Source organism: Myotis nattereri (genome assembly GCF_964212035.1).
Source record: "Myotis nattereri genome assembly, chromosome: 9".
NCBI lineage: Eukaryota > Metazoa > Chordata > Mammalia > Chiroptera > Vespertilionidae > Myotis > Myotis nattereri.
The window spans coordinates 65,676,742-65,701,726 of record NC_138084.1 but is presented as its reverse complement, the minus strand read 5'-3'; the positions used below and the strand labels follow the sequence as shown (position 1 = coordinate 65,701,726).

General features: G+C 39.8%; 1 protein-coding gene across 1 annotated transcript in view; it reads right to left on the bottom strand.

Moving 5' to 3' along the window:
• ARHGAP42 (Rho GTPase activating protein 42) overlaps positions 1-24,985 on the bottom strand; it is a 250,570-nt gene that overhangs the window by 136,259 nt on the left and 89,326 nt on the right. The window lies entirely within an intron of this gene.

Below are 24,985 nucleotides of genomic sequence, written 5' to 3'. Positions count from 1 at the left end.
TGATTGATGTTTCTGACTCTCTATCCCTCTCCCTTCCTCTCTGTAAAAAATATAATAAAATATATTTTAAAATAACTAAAATAAAATAAGTAAAAATTAAATAAATAAATAAAAACCCTTCTTTAATAACCTAATGATTTTCATGAGAACACACTGATGACAGTAAACAGAACCACGCCTTAGAGGGCACAGCAGGTTTAATCCTTGCAACAGCCTTGTGGGGTTTAGGTGTTATGGACCTCAGTTCACACACATGGAAACTCAGGCTTTGGCACTTCGACCATGTGCCCAAGTTCACATGGTTAGAACATAGGGGACAAAAGGATTCCACGGTAGCAGATATGACTCCAAAATGCCCACACAGAAAATCCCAAATAATGGAACTTAAAAACACTTATAAATCTGGTCCTCCCACATTTCCCTTGCCCCATACATATTTCCCTTGCCCCACACATTCATTAATCACAGTATTTTGAGAAGGGGAAAAAAATTATGTTCCAAGAAAAATGTTTCCCTCTGCTTTTTCCTTTGGTTCTGAAATAGTAACCTGTGGTGCCCTCGGAGGTTGCTCTCAGCAGGATGCTGACCTTGCGAGGGCTGACAAATTGTCTGCCTGTGTACCATTTCCCAACAATGCCAGATGACAGTCCCACTGTCTGACATGATTATTATAGTTGGCACTGGGCCAAGTAGATAACTAGTTCATTCTCTGTTCACCGGAAGCCGAAATTCTATCCAAGCAACAATCGGACAAGAATGTCGATATGGGAGATGACTTGGGATGTTATCTCCAGATCAGGGCTTCTCAGACTGTAAGATGCACAGGACAGACCTGGGATCTTGTTCCGATGCAGGTTCCCATGTAGGACTGGGCAAAGCCTGAAATTCTGCATTTTTAACAAGGGATCATTTGATTCTGATGCTGCGGCTTCACATCCACGCTTTCAGTAGCAACCATTCAGTTCATGGCAAAAGAAGAATCACCTGTGTTCTTCAAATTACAGCAGCAAACAAAACACTCAGATTATAGCCACAGGTTGTCAATCCTATTTAATAAAAGGCTAATATGCAAATCGACCAACAGTGGAACGACTGGTCGCTATGACGTGCACTGAGCACCAGGGGGCAGACGCTCAACACAGAAACTGCCCCCTGATGGTCAGTACACTCCCACAGGGGGAGCACCACTCAGCCAGAAGCCGGGCTCACAGTGGGCAAGTGCAGAGGTGATGGCGGGAGTTTCTCCTGCCTCTGCGGCAGTGCTAAGAATATCCAACTGCCAGCTTAGGCCCACTCCCCATGAGCCTAAGATGTCAGTCGGACATCCCCCGAGGGCTCCCAGACTGCAAGAGTGTGAGAGGGCACAGGCCAGGCTGAGAGGACCACCCCGCGCCCCCAGTGCACGTATTTCGTGCACCGGGCTTCTAGTATTAATCATAAATGTCTAGTATCCTTTCCTGGTACTATCAAATTGGTATTTTCATTTATGACACTTCTGAATGTGCTGCTGTGTCATGGACAGTGTTTTCGAAAGACCATTGGGCATAATGCTGGTCAAGCCTGGGAAATGTAACTTACGATGTCCTCCTCTTGGTGAGACACAGCGTACGAACATATTTAAACTTGAGATGTACTCTCTAGTACAAAACATGTTCGTATCAGCTGAGTCTGTAGGACAGCAATTTCTCAAACCTGTCCCTGGCTCAGCTTTTCATGGCCTGGAATAAAGAAAGTGCTAAGTAAAGTCTGTAAAAACTCTTCTGTTGAATTCTGCAAAGCACTGAAGAATTTTTTTTTTTTTTTAATCCTTTGGGATCCTCTTACAACATGTAACACAGAGGGAGAAAGGCATTACCCTCATGCTTTGCCACTGATTATATGTCAGCTTTGGTCCAAAAGAAACCTGAGGGTTGATAGTGTCAAACACAACAGGTACCCCAAATAGCAGGGGTCCGGGAATGCCACGTGAAGACAGGTGATCTTTGCCTCCCACTGTCCCTCTAAATCTGCTCAGTGGGAGCAGTCCTTCACCTGCTCTCAGAAGGAGATGGTCCCCACGACTTCTCTGGACAGTCAGGAAAGGAAAGCCCCTAAAACCCCCACCCACCCCCTCCCACCCGGTGTATGGGAGAATCTATGATCTGTCAAAGGTGCGTTCTAGCTGACTTCTTTTCTTTTGAACAAACCACATTTCGCATTCTTTTTGTTACTAAACATTTCCAGGATTACTGTGGGGTAACTTACAGGCAAGTTCTTGCTCAACACTTAAAAATAAAGTATTCTTGCTCTCTGGCCATGAAGATGACTAGAGCCACCCCTGTCTTGGGGGTATTTTCACAGGTTCCTTAGAGACTTCATTCCCTAGAGGGCCCCTCCATCCACGACTTCTCTCTCTAACGTGGGGAGTGCCTCTCTGCTCTGGCTAGCCACTCCTGACCAGGGTCTATCTCATGGCCTCTTACTCATGGTGTTCCCTTCCCTCTTGGCATAATTCCTTTTTTTTTTTTTTTTTTTTTACTAGTAAATGGCTCCAGGTAAAATGTCCACCCTGAGTTGCCCAATGCGTCCTTGGTATCCATGCACCCTTGACATGCCATCAGCTAGGAATGTACTTGCTGCCCAAGGAGCTCGGCTGCCTGCTCCACATGTCACAGGTCCCATCAGCTTCCTACGTACCAGCCGGGAACCATATTACTGTGCCCATGACTGCAGGAAACTTATACCAAGATCAGTAGTTCCACATGCAAGACAGCAGAGCTCACACAAAAAATCCTTCTCACAAAATCACTCCATAGCCACCACACTTTATCCAGGTGGAATACGAGAACTGTGCCATTCGTTTTTGCTGCTTTCTTTGAAAATCTGTACAACGTTCTGGTATCTCACTTCTGCGCAGCCAGTGGGAAAACATTTTCCCAGCCGAGCAGTAAGGGAACGGCCTGCTTCAGACAGGCCGAGGTGACATCAGCAGGAGGAATTTCTCTGGGAGGGAATGAGACAGTCCCTGAGGATTTCCGAAAATTACTAGGTAAGAACAGGGACGCTGGGGGTCTGGAAAGCATGTAATCTGAGGCTTGGGGGCAGTAAACCAGTAAAACATGAGCTGTTACTCTTAATGCAATTTCATTAATACTCAAGGGCTGATAAGATTTATATAAATTCAGTTTACTAAAATAGGACAATAAATTCTCAATTATGCTCATCCACGAAGGCCACACATTATTCAAAGTTATACATATTTGCTCTACAAACGTATGAAGTAATTCAGGGTAATTCTCACTTTCTAATGGTATCGCCCCTGGAAAACGCTGAGGTTCCATTGGCTATCCAGAGTCTACACCTCTAAGTGGGAGGCACAGGAGTCCAGAGGGAGTAAACACATCCAGAAGCATCCTGAGTTGCAGGGGTGGTCAATTTAGGATTTCAAAATCAAACTATAGACAGGCCACAAATGGATCCCGTACATATTTAATAACAATCTGATTCATGAATTTCCCCAACAGGAAATTATAGGATGCATTCTACCCCAAGCCACAGGATTTGCTTAAAATGCTTTACACAGAATCAGCAAAACTCTGGCATAAATGTTCCATGGATTCCTTCCACATCACATCCTCAAGAATACAAAGAAAGGGAGGGAGGAAGGGATGGAGCGAGAGGAGAAGGAGAGAGAAAGGGAGGGAGGAAGGGATGGAGCGAGAGGAGAAGGAGAGAGAAAGGGAGGGAGGAAGGGATGGAGCGAGAGGAGAAGGAGTGAGAAAGGGAGGGAGGAAGGGATGGAGCGAGAGGAGAAAGAGGGAGAAAGGGAGGGGAGGAGGGAAGGAGGGAAAGCCGAGAAAGGGAAAGGGAAGGAAAAAGAAGGGAAAGGAGAAAGAGAGAGAAGGAAAAGGAGAGTAAAGAAAAACAGCATTTTACCCACTAAAATAAAAAATAACTCATCCATCAACCTGGACTCCTTAATCCTGAGTGTAAGTTTCTATGGTAGAAATCAAAGACTCTAGTGAAGTGAAACATTTGACAAAAAAAGAATCTCAGTCACCGCACGGCTTTCCTCATCCTATTATCTGCAGAGCTCTCTAGCGACACTGAGCATTTCAAAACAAATAAATAAATATACACAAGAGGCTATGTTTTCAAAAATAGCTGCCTAAATTGAAGCCGCAAAACACATGCACATGGAATGAGGGAGGGTACGTGCCCACACAGGCTGGACTTGTAAAGCCTGCAGCGAAAGAATGAAAAACAGAAGGAGCAACCTGGGAGGGGCACTTCCAGCAGGATGTAAGGGCCATGCAGTATATGGATACTGAGCGGCCTCATCTCATCCCCGCCGAGAGGACTGCACAGGCAGCCAGCAGAGCCTTAGAGAAGAGGAAGCATCCATTCATATTTTCTGTATCTCGAGATAACACCAGCCAGATGCCAAGACCCAAACATCTTTACAAACAAATTAGTCACTAAATGAATAGTAAAAGCGCTTTTTCTGATATAATAAAAATTGTGTTGTTTTTATTTGAATAGCTAATATGAACTTTAATCCCATTCACTTCATGGTTTTAGAGTTAACATTTTCAGATACTAAGTGAGATATTTTCAATTGCCCTATATAAATTACAGCCCGGCCTGCCTGGCTCTGGTTGAGCATAGACCTATGAACCAGGAGGTCACGGTCCAATTCCCAGTCAAGGCACATGCCGGGGATACGGGCTCAGTGTCGAGCATGTAGGAGGCAGCCAATCGATGATTCCCTCTCATCATTGATGTTTCTGTCTCTCACTCCCTCTCCCTTCCTCTCTGAAATCAGTAAAAATGTATTTTAAGAAAGTTAAATTACAGTTGTGTTCATAACCCTTTATATTATCAGAATTAACATCTAACTGGATTAGAAACAAGGTATGTATGAGAAACATAGACTATAATATGAATACAAAGTATTTGAAATCTATGTTCACACTATTTAACAATTATTAAATCAGAGTAGCTAGTCTATACCAGCTGCTTAATTACAAATTACTTCAAGTTTCCAGGAGCCATCCATTTTTAATTTTATCAGTAAAATCACTGCTCCAAAATTTTTCCAGCAAGCACTTCTCTTACTGTTATACTCAGAATTACAACATTATTTCTCATGATTAATGTGCAATATCCCCAATCCTATTAACTGTTTTGGTTTGTTTCTCTATTAGTTCATTTATACAAACATTCACTCATAATAATGATTAAACCCAGCTGTGCTGAATAGTAAGGCTCCTGAAACAAGCAATACAGCCTCAAGGAGCCTATAGCTTACAATGGGAAACAAATACATAAGCAATGACTGCAAAACATGGCATAACGTGCAACAGAGGTCCAAGTTATTAAAAACTCATATTTCAAGCTGTTTTCATAGACACTATTTACATTGATACATAACTCATGGAGTAGGGAGAAGATTTATTTAAAATCCGAATATTCCCGAGTGTGGACTTCAAAATTAAATCCATCATCCAAAATGATACAACTGATTAATGGCCGCCTCAGCTAAAATAATGTAAGCCCCTAATCTTTTCTCCGCACTAAGCTGCATTTCCCACTTTCTAAAAATCTGACAAAGTCACCATCGCACATCCAACTAGTTACTGAATCCATGTCCTTCCTAGATCTGCATTCAGGATTCCACTCCAGCAGCGAGTGCAATATTCTCTAGGCTCTGATCCTCTGAAATTTTAATGACTCTGTCCTTTCATTCTCATTTCTCAACTGTCTCTCTTAACCTCCCTTGTCATCCCCGTCTGGTAGAAAGGATTTGAATCATTAGTAGTCTATGAATGAAAACAATGAGGGCAAGCTTAAAGTAAGCACCATTAAACTTTAACTTGGAAAAAAAGGGCCAAGGGCAGACCACACAACTATGGAAGCATGTGCAGAAAAGATGTGGCCACCTAACAACTGAGTAATAACTGTATGCTACCCTGGGAAAAAGCTCACAAACATCCCTGTAACTTTATTTCCAAAGGCCCCACCCAGTGCTCCCTCCCTCCTCCCACCCCATTCCCCCCCACCTTCAGAAACGCTTAGTGTGTAAAAGCACAAACGTTGTTTTAATTACAACAAACGAACTCTAATAAACTAGTGGTTAATTCCTGGCCAAATCATGCCCTTATGTTGTTCAGCAATGCTTTGCTTACAGATTTTCATCTCTGCTTGAGAATTTTGCTTTTGAAATCGTCATCAGAATAAACACATTCTGTTCAAATACCCACAAAAAATAACATGTATAACCTTTAAATGTGGGTTTGGCTTTAGGAAAGAAAAAAAAAAGAAAAGATGATTAGAGACAAATCATAGGACTAAAGGGAGAGATTCTAAAAAGAGGGTGGTGCTTATGAAGACAGATAAATAATGGTGTATATTCTGTAACCTAATGATCTCAATATTTTAAATGGACAGTCTGCGAGATTCATGAGGTAAGGGTTAATGAAACAGCGGCTTTTTCCAGTTAGAAAAATATCTCAGACTTCACTGGCTGTTGCTTAGTTCAAGGGCTTGAAGAACACTCCAAAGAAAATATTACCTCTAGTAATACTTGGATTAAAATGGTGATTTGGGTGTTTGGGCCAATGAAGACCCCAGGGAACGGCAGGACTCAACCAGACCAGCCTCTGTAGTCCAAAGCTGACCCACATGTGGTGGTGGTGTCTCAATCCCATCAGTCTGATGGAGGGAAGCCAGCCAAGGAAGAAACCCTTTTGTCACCCTGCTGGCATTGACTTCATCCACCACAAGAGCTGAAATATCCTCTCCCGGAGGAGCCTCTGAGGCTGGCGGCGGTCCCCCCGCGACTCAGAGAAGCCTGGGGTGGAGGGAAAACCAAACAGGCACCCTGCATGTTGTCTCTCAGGGCAAGAGCTTATGTAAGTTTTATAGTAAAACAAACCAGATTAAATGAAGCACACGGTACTCCCTGACCTAAATGGAATGTTGGTTTCTAATTCTTTCTTATTTCAGCGTGAGCCGACCCACAGTGTGGGCTTCCAAGTTTCGTATCTACAATGAATGTGCCACAATATAGTTTGCTGGCAAGAAAAACGCAGCTTTGAGACTGTATAGTCCAGTGGGAAGGTAAGCAGGGTGAAAGAGCTGGAAAACTGTTGGCCCTAGGCATGGCTCTAACCCTGCCAGCTGTGTCACTGTCACCTGTGTGGGTGCCAGGCCCCTCCTCTATTGAATGAGAGTACCAGCAAGCACTCCACTTCTAAATCATTCATTCATTCATTCATTCATTCATTCATTTTTGAGACAGAGATCAATTTGTTTTTCCACTTATTTATGCACTCACTGGTTGATTCTTGTATGTGTCTTGCCTGGGGATCACACCCACAACCCTGGCGTATCAGGACAATGCTCTAACCAACTGAGCACCCGGCCAGGGCCACTTCTAAAATCATCTTTAAACCTCATTCACGTTTGGCTAACCAAGCAAATTTATAGTTTTTGTATCAGATTGTTAGGCATGGATTTGTTAATTCATTCTTTCTTTTTTTCCATCAGATCATAAATTAAACATGAAGAATCAGAAATTTGATGTTTTTTTTTATTTATCTCTTTTTTTAAAGTAATACCGATATCCTCCCCTTCCCCCCCATTGCCCCCTCCATCCACATGTAATCATGTTAACAAATGATTACAACTGTTAACTGTAAAACTTTCTGCTCTGGGAAAAGGAAAACTGTGTACCCTTTTCCACACAGTCTACATGGGCACAGGTCAAAGCATCCTATATAATAAAAGCCTAATATGCAAATTGACCAAATGGCAGAACGACTGGTCGCTATGACGTGCATTGACCACCGGGGGCAGATGCTCAATGCAGGAGCTTCCCCCAGCCTGCAGGCCCCAGGCCAGCCAAGGTGGGTGCCAGCAGGGCCCCCTCCACCCCTGATCGCCCCACCAGTCACCTCACAGATGGGCCCTGATCACTGGCGAGGCCTAGGGACCCTACCCAAGCAGTAATTCATGCACTGAGCCTGTAGTTTTATAATGATAGACAATCGCTCCTCTCAAGGCATCTGGAAGTCTTTCAGATTAAATCAGAACAGCTTACAAATACTGTAGAAACAATCCGATCATTTCTGTCACGACTGAGGAAACTGAAGGACTGTTTTCAGAAGGAAATTTGGGAGATCCAATTAACTAGTGTTAAAAAAAAAAGCAATGAATGAGTTGTGGAAAATGACAATGAAATAGAAATCGGTTTTATTCATTATTACTATAAAAAGAGACCAAAACTTCATGCACCCAGGCCCTAGCCAATTTCATAATTCCCCCATGATTCAACAGAAACTTATCTGGGCAATGATGATAGAAAAATAAAAGACAAAAAACACTAAGAAATACTCAACCATCAAAATTCTTAGGTTTTTTTCTAAAAATACACACAAAAATTTGTAAGTGAATTCAGAATGAATTATGGTTATACTTTGAGGAAATTCCAAATTTTATTCCAGAGCTAAATTACTAAAAATATTTGTGTTCTGGACAAGTAGCGAATTTTGTAGCATCAACTCAAGAGTATCAAATGCTACCCTCTAGATCAGCGGTTCTCAACCTGTGGGTCGCGACCCCTTTGGGGATCGAACGACCCTTTCACAGGGGTCGCCTAAGACCATCGGAAAACACATATAAAATTACATATTGTTTTTGTGATTAATCACTATACTTTAATTATGTTCAATTTGTAACAAGGAAAATACATCCTGCATATCAGATATTTACATTACAATGCATTACAGTAGCAAAATTACAGTTATGAAGTAGCAATGAAAATAACTTTATGGTTGGGGGTCACCACAACATGAGGAACTGTATTAAAGGGTGGCGGCATTAGGAAGGTTGAGAACCACTGCTCTAGATAGTTCCTAAGTCCTGTGGAAATGTGGTCAGCAGTTAGACATGAGCAGAGCAAGGATGACGGGCCAGGTACAGAAGGTCACCAGGACAGAAAGCCCCAGCTGCCTAGCAATGGGAAAATCCTGAAAAACAAGGATCTTGCCCCCGAGGATAACCTTTACTTCCCTAGCATATCACTTGGTCAGGGATAACATCTAAGCCTCAGTTGTGTTTCAGCTCAGGCCTGGCAAAGCAGAAAAACCAGACAAGCAACCCGGACCCCACGGCTGACCTCAGGACCAGCTGCACTAACTACTGAACTCCTGGCCTGGCTATGACCAATCAGAGGAGGCTAAGACCCTGAAAGACCCCACCATGAAAGCTGATGAATTTTCTACCGAGGTCCTCTCCTGGAACCTCCCTTAAGTACTTCACCCTTAAAAGCTTTCAGAATGGAGGACCGGGCACATTCTCCCTCCTTGGCACATGCCCACATCTATTTCCTCCCCTGCCCTCCCCCCCACAAAGGTGTATTACCTTTACCCTTCCCTCTCCTCAGCTCCAAGGGCCCCTTCTTTTGCCCCTGTAACTTGATTCCTAAGCCCATTTCTTCTACCACTCATTTCTTCTACCTCTGACTTTCTTTTTTTTAAAAATATATTTTATTGATTTTTGACAGAGAGGAAGGGAGAGAGATAGAGAGTTAGAAAATTCGATGAGAGAGAAACATCGATCAGCTGCCTCCTGCACATCTCCTACTGGGGATGTGCCCGCAACCCAGGTACATGACCTTGACCGGAATCGAACCTGGGAACTTTCAGTCTGCAGGCCGACGCTCTATTCACTGACCAAACCGGTTTCGGCTACCTCTGACTTTCTAAATAAGCTTTCTCTTCTATTTTGAGTCCTGGCTCTGAATTCTTTCCTAGCTAGAACTCAAAAACCAGTTGCTGAACCAAGGTCAGGTCTGACTCCACTGGTCTAACACCTAGTGCCATTCACCCCACTGCTGACAGAAGGATTATCTTCTAGACCAGCGGTTCTCAACCTGTGGGTCGCGACCCCTTTGGGGGTTGGACCACCCTTTCACAGGGGTCGCCTAAGACCATCGGAAAACACATATATAATTACATATTGTTTTTGTGATTAACCACTATGCTTTAATTTTGTTCAATTTGTAACGATGAAATTGGGGGTCACCACAACATGAGGAACTGTATTAAAGGGTCGTGGCATTAGGAAGGTTGAGAACCACTGTTCTAGACAAACGGCAAAACGGCTTCACACAGATAGATGTTTTACTCATTAGTTTCTCTAGGACAGGACTTCAAGGACAGTCATCAGGAATATAGAGAAACTAATGAGTAGCAGCATCTAGCTAGATGAAGAAATCAAGAGAAAAATACAGTCCCTGCTCTGAAAATGATTTGAATCTAGAGTCACTGGAAATAAGCCCATCATTTGCCACTGAAGAATGTGGCTTTGATCAAGGTAAAATAAGAATGAATACACAAACATTGCTCAAGATGTTTCCGTTGTCATAACAAAGTGTCGCCTCAAACTGCATTGGAAGTAAAAGAAATGGAAATATATAGGAAAAGAATATTAAGTAGAAAAATAAGGTGGTAAAAAAGGATAAGTTGATTTAAAAAGAAGTCAATAAAAGGGGAGAATATGTCTGCTGCTTCTTTGTTTTTCTTTTCCTTTTTGCTATTCTTTTGTGGGGAGGAGGAATATAACTTGCCCATACATACAAGTACTATTTTTTTGGCTACATTTTACTGACATTGATCAAACAATGAGATGATTCTTTCATTTTGAACAGGCTGCCAAAAATCATCCTCCCTCTGCCTCCACCCAACAGTTCACCAGTACTCAAAATTTAATTATGTGGAAACTGGGAAATGCTGGTATTTCCAAGCTACACAACAAAGAAGCCTTGCTCTGGTCTCACTCCCATCTCCTTCCCTCGGCCACACTTAGCTCTAGGGGCTAGTGCTCTTTACATCAAGTTCCCTGCATGGTCAGGGCTTTGGATCTGCCACCTGAAAGGGCTTAGGATCTGCTTGCTTTTTTTCAAAGCAAACTGTTCTAGTCACCACCAGGTCTGGTTACCTCACTCCATACCCATCTCTCTCCACCTCCAAGATCCCCTTTGTACTTCCATCCCAATTCAACAAACCAGTGTTTTCTAAATGTTCCAGGTTTATGCTAAGCTTTTCTATGTTACTAGACAGTAGGCCTTCCTCCAAGGCTAAGTCAGACCCTTTTCTCACATCTCTTCAGACAGCTGAAAAGGGAAGCAAATTAATAATGATTTTTTAAAAATCTGATGACTTACAGTTAATAAAAAGTAGTTTTAAAAGACCATGTAGTTATTAAAAATTATTCCTGGCAACCATACAGTAAACTTTTATGCACTGGACCAATATGAAAATTAACAGTTACAGTCATATTTAAAAACTAAAGATGTAATCAACAATATATTACAAAAGTAGTAAGTAACCACTTCAACCTCTACATTACTAAAACTAAAAAGTCTAACTCTGCTCTGAGTCCCAAATATTTGTCTGAATGTACACTGGGGATCCTGATGTACAGTTATGAAGCATGGATGGATTAAAGTCATACCAACATACTACTCGGCAATATCATAAACTTGACTTAGCACAAACTAACCCATCAGCTCTAACAATCATTAGCAAGTTGCTTTCCTTCTTCAAATGGAGATACTCTTTAAAGAACGATGTAGGTTCAAGTTTCCTTCATATCTTTTTAAAGCCTCTTTAAAACTTTCCCTGGAAATTTGAACAAATGCCTTTTGTTCTCTCATTATCATTCCCAATAGCAGCAAAAAAATGTCCCAAGAGTCCCTCTACAGATGAGAACAATGTTCTCCAACTGGCATCTCCAATGGGCAACTATGACCACTGCAGCCTTGAAGCACCTTTAAGGCATCGCACTGTGACTTCAGTCTTCCTTTCTCGTTAACCCTCCCCACTTCAGAACTACCAAATAGGCTCAGGGGTAGCCCAGAAGTTGGAGTAAAAGTGGTGTCTTTAAAAATTAAGAGCTATCTGCAAAATTAGAGAAAGTAACTACAACCAGAATCCTTTGGTAAATAGCAAGTGTTGCCTAAGGATCAGCAATGTGAACAAGAACACAACACTTTATTGTAGCTTTTCGTACTTTTCAATATCTACTGCCAGCAAAAGTTATGGGAGTATTAGCAGGTTGAAATCCTGCACCAAAAATTATCAATGAAAATTTGAAAAATCATATAGAAATATCCAAATATTAATATGCAAAAACAAATGGAAAATGCCAAGGATAGAAAAGCAGTACTGTGCAACTAAACTAAAAATGAACGTTTGTAAATTAAGAATTCCTGAGTATCAGGAAAAATTGTAGTTCAATAACTTAAAAATCAAGTCATTCCTGATCTAACCTTAATCCCCTTTATTATTCTGTATTTGGATACAGAGTTGAAAAGCTCTGCGGTAATTTGATGTTGTTTAACAAATAATTATACAGTCTTAATATTTATTTAACAAAAGTAATTCAGAAAAGAATGAAGAAACAAAATGGAGTCACCATAGTCAAGCTAACAAAGCCACTTAAGTAAAAACTGTCTGAAACATGAGGAATAGATTTTATTTTACTTTAACCACCCTAAGGACTTAAACTTTTAAATTTTCCCATTGTGCATCAATGCCTGGAGATATATATCCTACTGATAACCTGTCTGAAGAACTTAGGGGAAAAGATTCACGTGTCCAGGCCACCAGACATCTGGAAGATTTCCATTTCGGACCATTCCAGAAGCTAAGAATGCAGAACTGATTCTCCTGAAGCATGAACTTTTTACTTTAAGAATTCTCAACTTTCCTCTTTGTTTCAGAATATTCTGGGCGTTGCCTGGTAGTGATTCCCAATATGCAAATCTGCAGACCTCTGAATGCAACTCTGTCATTTAATTCTAGCGAAGATTCATTTATGCCGGGACAACGTAACAGATAGCCTTAATTCTGTGGGTAGAGGACAGCAGTGCTGCTGAACATCCTACAAGGCACAAGAGAGTCCTCCACAATTAGGAGGACCCATTCAGCCCAATATGTCAGAAGTGACAAGCCAAGAATCCCTGCTCTCCTCCAACTGTAAGTGACTCTGCTCTGAATGCCAGGCCCCATGTCTCTCCCCACTGCCCGATGCACTTCTGATGAGATGGGCCTCCTGAGGCTTTTGCAGGGTGGAACTCTGCTAGTGTTGCCTAATGGCTGTTCCTCCTCCTTTTGTTCTAGGCCCACCCTTCCACTTGTCACCACATGCCAACGGGGCCAGGATAAGACTCTAAGAAGCTGCCTGAACCCTCCACTGTGGCCCATCTCACCCCCACTCAAGCTCCAGTTACAACACAAAGAGAGGTTTGCATGAAAATATCAAACTGTTCTTATTGTTGTAACCTGCTTCTCTGGAACCGACAGTAAAACTTTGCCTGAGAAGACTAAAAGGTAAAGGAAATTCCTGCTACCTAACTGTTGCCAATTAAAATAATGAATCTTCAAATGACTGAGTCATCCACTGTATAAACATATTGTAGATTAGACTCTGTTTCCACAATAGTCATCGTTCTTGGTCATTTAACAACCTAAAACACATGGTTAAAAAAAAGTTTATGTGTGTGTGTGTTTATGTTTTGACATTGTCTGATCTACAACAAAGCAATCTCTGCCTCAGTGTCTTTTGAAACAGTCAGCATTTCCTGTTGCGTTCAAACATTCACTGTCTGTTAACCTTGTAAATCCATAGATATAAAGCATATATCCTTGCTCACTCCAACCACATCAAAAAGCAAACTTAAACCCCAAAGTTGCCATATCCATTAGGATGGCTACTGTCACAAAAACAGAAAACAACAAAGGGTAGGGTAGATGCTAAGTAGGATGTAGAGAAACTGGAACCCTTACGCACCTTTGAGGGAAATGTGCAGCCACTGTGGAAAACAGTACGTGGGTTCATCAAAAAACTGAAAAGAATTTAAACCAGGTCTCAAAGAGGTATTGACACACCTGTATTTATAGCAGCATTATTCACAACAGCCAAAAGGTGGAAGCAACCCCAGCATCCATCAACAAACTGGCTAAACAAAATGTGCTATATACACACATTTAATTATTATTCAGCACTAAAAAGGAATAAATTATCCTGACACACGCTACAACATGGACACACATTGAGGACATTATGCTAAGTGATAAAAGCCAGTCACAAAAAGATAAATACTGCATAATACCACTTCTATGAAGAATCTAGAATAGGCAAATGCATAGAAAGAGAAGTGAAATGATGGCTGCCAGGGGCCATCGGAGGGGAAATAGGGAGTTGTTTAAGGATATAAAGTTTCAGTTTTGCGGGTCCGGTTATAAATTATATGTGTATTTTAGCATGATTTTCAAATCTCAAAATTGATAATATTTAGATCTTCTCTTCTTGGAATTATTAACTCAAAATTCTCTACATATTTATAATTTTTTCCATTATCCGCATCACTTTATTACTCTCATTCCTGCACAACCTCATCCCACCTCAAGAGTGGATTTAAATACCCTCTATACACAGATGTCCTCAGAGAGGGCCAAACGTCTGAAGACATTTTTGGTTGTAATAATGTAGCGGGGAGGGGAAGGGCACTTCAAGAGTGCAGAAGCCAAGGACGTCAGTAAACATCCTACAATGCACAGGACAGACATCCAGAACAAAAACTCATCTGGCCCAAAATGTCTGAGAAACACAGAACACATTTATAAAGAGAAAACAGTGCTTCCCTTGTTGTCAACCATTAATTGGAATCAAGACTTTCCCAACTTTGTGTTCTGGTTTCATGCTGACTATGGAAAATACATTTTGTTTGCATCCCTTCAATAGTGTTCTGTTGTGTGTGACGAGCAGAAATTGTCCTGTGGGTGAAATATAAAGAGAACAGAATTAAAAGTCACAGATCAGTGAGGATAATTTATTTTGCCATGGGAGACTTAAAACAGAAATATAGTAATTATTATGGGGCGCACTTTTCTGCCACCAAGGTAGTTAGATATGGTTATACATTGAAAAGTACATCAGTTTTTCAAACAGCAGTGTTTGTGTTGAAAATATCTTAAAGATTCAAAGGATTGGCAAGAAGTGTGGGAATACGGTTCAAATACGGTATTCGTAAGGTGACCATATTTTCCAAGTAAAAAGGGAAAATACATTATCTTCAGGGCCGGCCTGTGGTTTACCACTACATTAGTAAAAAGTTAATCAAGTTGTTGTAAGTTAGACTGTTATAGTAAATTCTCTTGTCTGGTATAGTTGGGAGAAAAAAAGAGTGTTGGTTAAAAATCATCCTTTTTCACGGACTCACTCTACTGTTTCTCTTAGTTCTCCTTTAATATCTTAAAATAAGTCATTTTAATCTCACACATAAAAGTCCTGCGCCTCCTTTGTTGAGTTATTCTTAAGTATCTTATTCTTTTGTAGCAACTTTGTGTGGTGGTGTACATAAATTTATTTATATCTATCAACCTGGCTAGGCTCTGATTATTTCTAATAAGTTCTCTGTAGATAATTTAGGATTTTATATGGGAGAAACAAAATTAAGTCTTAGATGTTTTATGCCTTTGATTTGATTTTACTCCGCAGATCAGGGACCCTTCAAAACAATACTGAATTCAAATAATGGTACACATCCTTGTTTGATTCCTGTTTTGCAAAGTGAATGTGTCTGATGTATAGATGAATGAATATAATGTTTCTTAACTCCTACAAAATTTCAGACGACTCACTACCATCCTATTCTGTTTAAATGACAATGTTAACTGGAAATTCTTAAGGCCATTAACATGCTGCAATAAACAACAGTTGGGTGATTATCGAAATCACAATAATTCCCTTGTTTTTGAAAAAAGTGCTGATATTCAGAGAAACACATGCAGAAGCCTTTTAAAAGTTTTCTTTTTCTAAGGTTACCATGGGCTACTACACAGCCCTCCACCCCGCCCCCAAAAACAATTTCTGCCCAGTCCAGTCCAGTGTTAATGTTTATGACTTGCCACGTGGAAGAAGCCAACTAAGAGAATGAAGCTGATAAGCAAATGAAAGGCACAGATTAAAAAAAAAAAAAAAAGCCTGGAAGAGGCCTGAGTTCACGATTCTGTCTGATCCAGAATCCCACATACAGTACGACCTTTCCACAGATAAATGAGATGCCTCAGTGTCTTCCCAACCGAGTTCTGTTTGCCTTGCAAGTGAATGTCCTGGGTGACAACACATAACCAATCTTCACTGAGAAATAATACCAGGCATCTTGATAAGAAGCCACTAAGAGCAGACTTTTGTCTTGCAAGAATCTGACTCTAAGACAAATAACAAGCTTATGAATAATTTATTATTTTAATTAGTATTATAACTAAAGTAAAATGTAATAAGCGATTATACTATAGTTTTATAAAATCTTACCATTGGGAGAAATTGGTCAAACAATACACAGGATTCCTTAAAATTGTATGTGAATTTATAAGTATCTCAAAATTTAAAAGTTTAATTAAGAGAGCTTTAATTCTCTTATCTTAGTAGTAATGAAATTTGCAATTCCTTTGGTAGTGAAGGGTTTAATCATAAACAAAGACAAAAACCTTTTGCTCACTGAATACCTCAACGTCTTATTTTGGTAGGTCAGCCGGTATTTCCCAACCATCCACTGCTTGGTTACATTATTTAAAATTTCCCTTCATAATACCTTTTACAGCTGTTTTCTAGTCTACTTTATGTCTACGTAGGTTTATTTTCTCCACCCTTTAAACTTAAGTGCCCCATCTAGGTCTTAAAAATCTTTCAGGGGATGGTTACAAAATGAGTTTATATATATTTACGTTTTATATCAAAGCATCTTTTTGCTTACTATCAAAACGCATACACACACACACACACACACACACACACACACACACACACCATCATCATCAAAGCATGGTTTATAAATTTAGTACAGGCCCAGCACATCCCCAACTGTACCAATGAAAAATGATGGCTTGACTCCATAGGGTAAATGTATTTTTGAAAGTTCAGCGGTAAAAATGGAAAGATTTCAATATGATGCACAGTTTTGACTCCAAAGTAAAGCCTATACACCTGGGATGAAGGGCAAAGGCAGGCAGAGAAAAGAACTAGAGACGGGAGGAAAGAGATGGGAAGCATGAGTGCTGTGTCCAGTTGGCTACTGCTGCTCACTTCAATACCCACAGCCTTAAGCGGCAAACACCTAACACCCAAAGATTTATGCCAGAGTAACAAACTGAAAAAGACATTTTCAATTCAGTTTGTATCTTGACAGGAAAAAGAAATGAAAAGAATGCGTAAGTTCTTTATTCAAGTATCCTATCTTAAATTGATTGCTTTTAAAATAGCACTAGCTGGTGGAAAAGTTCCCTTTAAATCCTTCCATACAGTCAAGGTTAATCTTAAAAAAATAAAGGGGTCTTGGGAAACAGGAAAATATAAAGATTTGGATGCTTACTGTCACGTACTCATTTACAAATCTTGAAATCTAGCAATCTGATACATACTCATTAAATACCAGCTGTGAGAATGGTGTCAGTCACAAGAAAAATATTCCTGTACAAATGGTAAGGAAAATGGTATTCTAAAATACAAACTTGAACAACGAGCGCTCACTCAGTTCCCTCGGCTGACAGCTAGTTATGGCCACAACTGCCGATAGCATACAGACCTTAATTGTACTGGGGAAAGTGTGGGCTCCTTTCCAAGTATGCTTTTGCAAGAGCTAATAAGAAGCATAAAAATCGGGTCTTGGTTTTATCTCTTTTCGTCCCCTTTCTTATACTCTGGGGTAGAAGTGTTAACAAGCAGCAAAATGACTAAAAGGCAAGCTGCCAGGATAGCTCCACTGTCTGACCACTATGTCAAATCTATTCTGAGATATTTTTAGGGTTTTGACGGAATTCCTAGTTTTTATCAAGAGTCCTTTTCCAGTCATACAATCAAAAGACAAAAATTCGCCAAAAATGAACACTGATGTGTTTTCCGAAATCCTAGCAAGCACCCTATTCAAGTCCTTCATATGAAATTAATGACTTTTTACTTAAATAAAGCTTATTTCTCTACTAGACTTAAGCATGATGAATTAAGCCAAACAATCTGAGAAATGGTAAATATGAAGCTATGAGAACTCTCCACCAACCAAGATGGCTTTCTGCAGGCCTCAGGCCTCTCCCTCCTCATGTCTAAAATTTATATAAAAAAGGGAAGGCACAGGATATAACAAAGCAGAGCTGAAAGTCCAGTCCAAAGGCCTGACACTGAGTCCTACATCTTCTACTGCCTCTTATTAGTGATATGTTATCTTGAGTCATTCATTTACAGTCTGAAGTTTCAGATTGCTGTAAGGATTTCTCAAAAGATACATCAAAGCACTTTGCAAACTTTTAAAAAATACAAATAAGTACTAAGACAATCTTATATAATAAAAGGCTAATATGCAAATCGACTGTATGGCAGAATGACCAGTCATTTTGACACGTACTGACCATCATGGGGCAGATGCTCAATGCAGGAGCTGCCCCCTAGTGGTCAGTGTGCTCCCACGGGGGGAGTGCTGCTCAGCCAGAAGCCCTGAGCTGGGCTCACGGGCGCAGTGGACATCCCCTGAGCGCTCCCAGACTGCGAGAGGGCACAGGCCGGGCTGAGGGACCCGCCAAGTGCATGAATTTCGTGCACTGGGCCTCTAGTTACTGATAAAAAGAAAATCCACTAAAGTGGCAGTGTGATCGGCTAACTCAGAATTTCATCAGTTAACTGGAAATCAGGGAAGTCATGGGAAGCCTCCACCAGTCAATACATGTGAAAATCAGAGCTATGTACATGAGATGTTTCTTTTATAAGTTTCAGGTGAAATCACTGTATAAAAAAAAGTTGGTATGTACGCCAGCATACCTAAAGTTTACATCTAATAAAAGTTAACCTAAGACATACCAGAAATATAACCCATATTATATTGTACTCATGCATGTGGAATGTTAATAGACTGTGCTTTATGTATCTGAGATAATAATTGTTCACAGATCATTGGACTTCAGTTTATAACAATATTAATGCTAGAAGCACAAATTAATCAATAGCACTTACTGATGGCATATGAGCAATGCAAAAATGGATGGTAAAGACTAAACAAAAATCTTTCATCAGGGGAAATAAGAACATACAGTTTTCTCAACACTTAAGATATTCTCCAATTTCATGAATCTTTGGTTCAAAGAAGGGGTAAGAAAGACTTAAAATAGGTTTACTCAACATTTTTGGCTCTCATGTGCCAAAATTTGATATGGGAACTGTCAATGGATTAAGTTTTTGCTGAAATATGTGCCTGTTTAAATATGATTAAAAATTTGAAAAGTAATCCAATTTCAATACCTAAAATGCCTGCATTCTTCCTTAATTTTTGTAAGACACTGAAATAATACTAAAGCACTTAATAGGGCACTCTCATACTATATTTATAATACATGTTTGCCATTATTGTTATCCAATTTTTAATGAAAACAGTTTTAGTTTGGAACATTATGGATATGTGAAGTCTCTGGAGCCTAAAACCTGGGTGAAAACTGTAGCATACCATTTATCCATGTATTGGCTATCTTCTTTGAGCTTGCTCTTCTTTAAAATGGATGTATTAGCCCTGGCTGGTGTGATTCAGCTGGTTATGCGCCATTCAGTGCACCAAAAGGTTGTCAGTTCAATTCTTGGTCAGGGCACGTGCTGGATTGAGGACTTGTTCCCTAGTAGGAGGTGTGCAGGAGGCAGCCAATGGCTGATTCACTCTCGCATCAATGTTTCTCTCTCTCTCTCTCTCTCTCTCTCTCTCTCTCTCTCTTTCTCTCTCTCTCCTCTCTCTTCCTTCCTCTCTCTCTAAAAATCAATAAAAATATTTTTTAAAAACTTAAAAAGGGGTTGTATTAATAATGTCACCTCAGAGAGGTGCTATGCAGATTAACTTGGTTTAAAATATAAAGCAATTCCAATAGCAGTGCCTGGTACCTTGAAAATGCTCAGGGTCAGCTGTTATCTACAATAGTGTATCCCAATAATTATTACTTGGCCTGAATTATATTTCTAACACATTTCAGGTGCTTATACCTTCCTATGACTAGTGTCTAACATACTGGGTATCTCAGATACATTTTTTTAAAAAAAAAATCTCTTGAGACTAATAAGAGCTCAAAATCTTGTATCAGTAACCCAAGTAACTTATGTTAGATCTAAAACTATTTTGAGTCTACTTCCTATTAACCCTTACCTAGTCCTGCTTATGCTTTAAAAAAAAGTATAAAAAGAGGAAAATAGACATTATAATTCTCTTATAAAGAAAGTGAATGTTAAGGTTATGAGTTTCCCTCCCAGCCTCTCATAATTTTTTTTTGTTTCAAAGTAATACCCAGACACCTAACCTAGCCCATTTCAGAAAAGTATTTTCATTACCCAAGAATTAAAAAAAAAAAAAGAGTAATCTGGGCACTAAATAGAAAGAATTAAAGTCTTAGCAAACCTAAAGCAAATTTGTAAACTTACACAAGGTCAAATGTGAATGCTAAATGTTGGAAGTGATCATGGTTTTAAAAAAGTTTCTTATAGTCATCAAAATGAAAACTACAAAAAATAAGTACATCTCTATAAATTCTTCAAATTAACATAAGCTAAAATATTCTGAAGTTGAGGCTTCCTCAATTGGTGACAAAAATATAGCTTAAAAAAAACTATTTCGCTGCAGGCATGCACGCACACACACGCGCGCACACACATTTGTCAAAGTTAGGGGCTAAAACGGGTGGGCAAACTTTTTGACTCGAGGGCCACAATGGGTTCTTAAACTGGACCAGAGGGCCGGAACAAAAGCATGGATGGAGTGTTTGTGTGAACTAATATAAATTCAAAGTAAACATCATTACATAAAAGGGTACGGTCTTTTTTTTTTTTTAGTTTTAGTCATTTCAAACGGGCTGGATCCAGCCCGCGGGCCGTAGTTTGCCCACGGCTGGAATAAAAGGACCCATAAAGTAAAGGCCCCAGGCAGGGGTAGAGGAGTAGCAGAGAGTGGGTCAGATAATTTGGACTCTCTATCCTGAAGAACAGCTAGAACCACTGAATCCACATCCTGTAAGTTTCCAGTTAATATCTTTCCACAACCCTACTGTAGCACAGTGAATGAATGGGACGTAAGCAAGCTGTCCAACAGTGTTCTCCTGCTTCTCCTACAGATCTAAATCTCCTTTGTTGAGTTTACCTCATCTGATCAAACTCTGGACTCAACCACCTCAGGGTTCAATTCTCCCACATTTTCTCTTCTGTTTGCACACTCACGGATTGGGTGATTTCATACATCCCATAGCTTTAAATACCCTCTACATGTTGTCAACTTCTAAATTTATATCTCTAGTCCCATCTGCTACCCCTGACTTTTCTGGACTCATATCCAGCTGCTCCCTAGGCAAGGTTACTTCGATACCCAGTAGGCATCTAAATAGATTCAAACTTTTAACTATTTCTTTCCCATCTCCTTCCTCATCTCAATAAATGGCAACATCTACCAGCTGTATTCTTTTTTCTTTTTAGTACTTACCACCATCAGACATAATTTGTTTAATGCCTATTTCTCCCCAGGAGAATGCAAGCTGCACAAACAGTTATTTCTGTCCCAATATATGAGGGTTAACGGGGACTAATTTAGGCTGTATGGAAAATGCAGGCCCCAGAGGTGATCTATGGGGTAAAGTCTGAATGACAAGACGAAGCCAATGGGAGGATGGGATCAGGATGTTCAGGGCAGAGGACATGACAATTACAAAGGTCTAAGTCCCAAAGAAGCTTGTAGGGACACATTAGGAGAAACTAAAGCCCCTTAAGCTGGAGAACAGGGAACCAGAGGGAGACTACTGAGAAGGGAGAAATAAGGGAGAGAGTAAGGTTCCAGGAATTCAGGGAAAGAAAATGTCAAGTTCAAAGGCCAGGAGGCAATTGAGTCAAATTCAGTATTTCAATACAAATAACAAGAAGCAACAGAGACCTCTTCCAGAAAGACTCAACTAAGACTTTATGTTTCTTTAGGTGGTTCTGTTGGTATGTTGGTATCCGAAACAAATTATTTTCCTATTAGTTTATCTAATTCACTTTTTTGTTGTGTTAAAACTAAGCATTTTTAGTTGGCTTTAGCAGAATTTTTTTTTTTTTTTTAAGAAACTCAGTTAATAAAAAGCTAAAAGGTTCCATTTCTTTAAAAAGGTCAGTATTTCTTTGGTCTCTTTTTTTTGGCAAACTGCCTTTTTAGGTCACCCAGATGATATATTATCTAATTATGATAACTCATTGGTGACATGAGAATTTGTTTAAACTGTTAAGTGTCCTCTTTCATCTTCTTGAGCTTTTATTTTTGTTTTGTCACTGCTCTAACATACTTAGGTTTTGGTCAAATTCAATCATATATGTCATGATTTATCACTGAAAAACACAGGCTTTATAACGAATTATAGAACTCCCTTACACTTTCCCAGTATATTTTCTTAAACTATCCTACTTCTAAAATGAATCACTAATTTTTAAAACACAAATTCTACAAGATCTGCTACCAGCTAATTCTTCAGTTGCACTAACATCATGTGAATAAAAGTGTTGATTAATTACTCCAATATTTAGAATCGTGTATTATTGATTACTTTTATAGAATCTTTGTGGAAATGCAATTAGGCTTTTATCTATAGAGGTTTTTCCTCATTGTTTTGCATTCTTTATTTCAGACCTTCTCTGAAACAACAGGAAAAGCAAGAAAAACCACAATATGACTTCACCCATTAATGAAGAATTTCTTCCTTGCCCCAACATGAGAAATATGGCTGAAGGCAAAAATGATGAATTCTGAAACACCAGAGTTGATCTAATCCCCATCTCCATGGCTTTTAAGACACTCTACCCCATTCCTCAGCTATTTTTTCTCCTTGGTCTTTGTCTTTTATCCTGTGATCATATTGGTCATCATATTGGATGTCTCAAGATCCTGCTCATAAAACATCTAAATCTCTGAGCTCAGCCTTCTTGATTCCTAAGGTCTGACTTTCCACTCAGCTACATCTTAACTTCATTATCTAGATCAGCTCCATTGCCAAGTTCAGTATGTTTCAACTCCCACTCCTAATAACAACTTCCGTGTCCTCTCTCAAAATCTTCTCCTCTGTCAATAGTGAAACTTCAACATTAATAACTAGTCATGCTTGTCCTCTCTGCTTTCTTTTTTTTCCAAATACATTTTATTGATTTTTAGAGAGAAAGGAAAGGAGAGGGAGAGAGAGGCAGAAACTGTTCTAAACTATTTCTACAAACTCCTCTCAGAGTAAATGACGACTTCTTCCTAACATTCTTTCCACCCGCCCAACCAACTGTCCAAACGTCTCCGTTTTAACCAATCTTCTCTTCCTTTTCTCCCAGCTCAGAGGAAGAGCTATCCCCCAGGTGCCCATAGGTCTCAGTGCTATAAGAACATTCCCTTGGCTCTTTTCTCCCCTGCAAGCTACAACACACTTTCCCACACTCTTCAACTAATACATTTTCTAAAATGATAGCTCACACTAGTTGGTTTATCGCTCTTCTGCATTACTTGTACAGGATCTGATCACAACCTCACTCACCCAGAACTGAATATTCCCCTGGCTTCCATGCCATTTCCAACTCTTTATTTACACATATCTCTAACCATTCTTTTCCTGTTTCCATCAGCATCTGCTCTTCTGGGCCATAATGCACTCACTACTCACATCTCCCCACGGAAATTCAATTTCTATTATGTAACCTCAGACAGCTAGAGTGAGATTATGTATAAAGTACATAAAAGTGTCCTAGTTAGCCTCAAGACTCCAATCAAAGTCACCTCCACTTGTAGTCCAGATCACGTTGTATGGCTCTCTCTCTCTGATACTGAGACCAGACCCTGGCAGGGTAGGCTTATGTTTTCTAAGGAAATATGGTTACCCCTTTTCCCTGATATTTCTTCCACACCTCATCTCTTTGTCAACATGGCCACCAAATTAATCTCTCCCAAATCCCATACTGATCCTCTCATTTGCTATTCAAAAATTTCTAGCCATTGCTCTCCCTTACCCATTTAGCAAATGACACCAAACTGTGCTGCATTTCTAGCACATTTAGTCCACACTTGAGTTTACATGTTTACCTATAATTCCCCAACACGATGCTGAAGTATAGTGATATCAGAGGTGATGTCTTAAAGGGATGTGTAGCCCTCACTGTAACTGACAATCAACATCTTCAGCACTGCTAACATTTATTATGTGCCAGGTATTACTTTACAACAATCCTTGGGGTATATCATACTATTTTTTCCATACACATAGAGAAAGACTGGGTCATAGACAGGGACCTTCACAGAAATTTGAACACAATGGGTATAAAATTATATCTGTAAATGGATAAGTATATTACTAATAACCAAGCATTGATACTGCCACATAAATTAATCCATCAACCTGGAATGCATTCCCTTTTTTCCAAGCCCAGCAAAATCACCCCAGCCTTCAACACCCAATTCATGAATTGCCTTTAATACTTGTAATGTGTCTTTATTATAACATTAAGGTTATTTAGATGTTTGCTTAATTAGAATGGATTTCATAATGGCAGTTTGTTCAATATATTTTTTAAAATATATTTTTATTGATTTTTTTACAGAAAGGAAGGGAAATGGGATAGAGAGTTCGAAACATCGATGAGAGAGAAACATTGATCAGCTGCCTCCTGCACACCTCTTACTGGGGATGTGCCCCCAACCAAGGTACATGCACTTGACCGGAATCAAACCTGGGACCTTTCAGTCCGCAGACCGACGCTCTATCCACTGAGCCAAACCAGTTATGGCAAATGTTTTTAAGTATAAGAAAAATTAACTGGAAAACAAAATGGATGTAATTTGATTATGTTGAAAAATGAAAATGGCTTATCTTATTAGCAATATTTGATCATCATACAACTTTTTTCTGTAACATTTAGTACATGCATCACATTA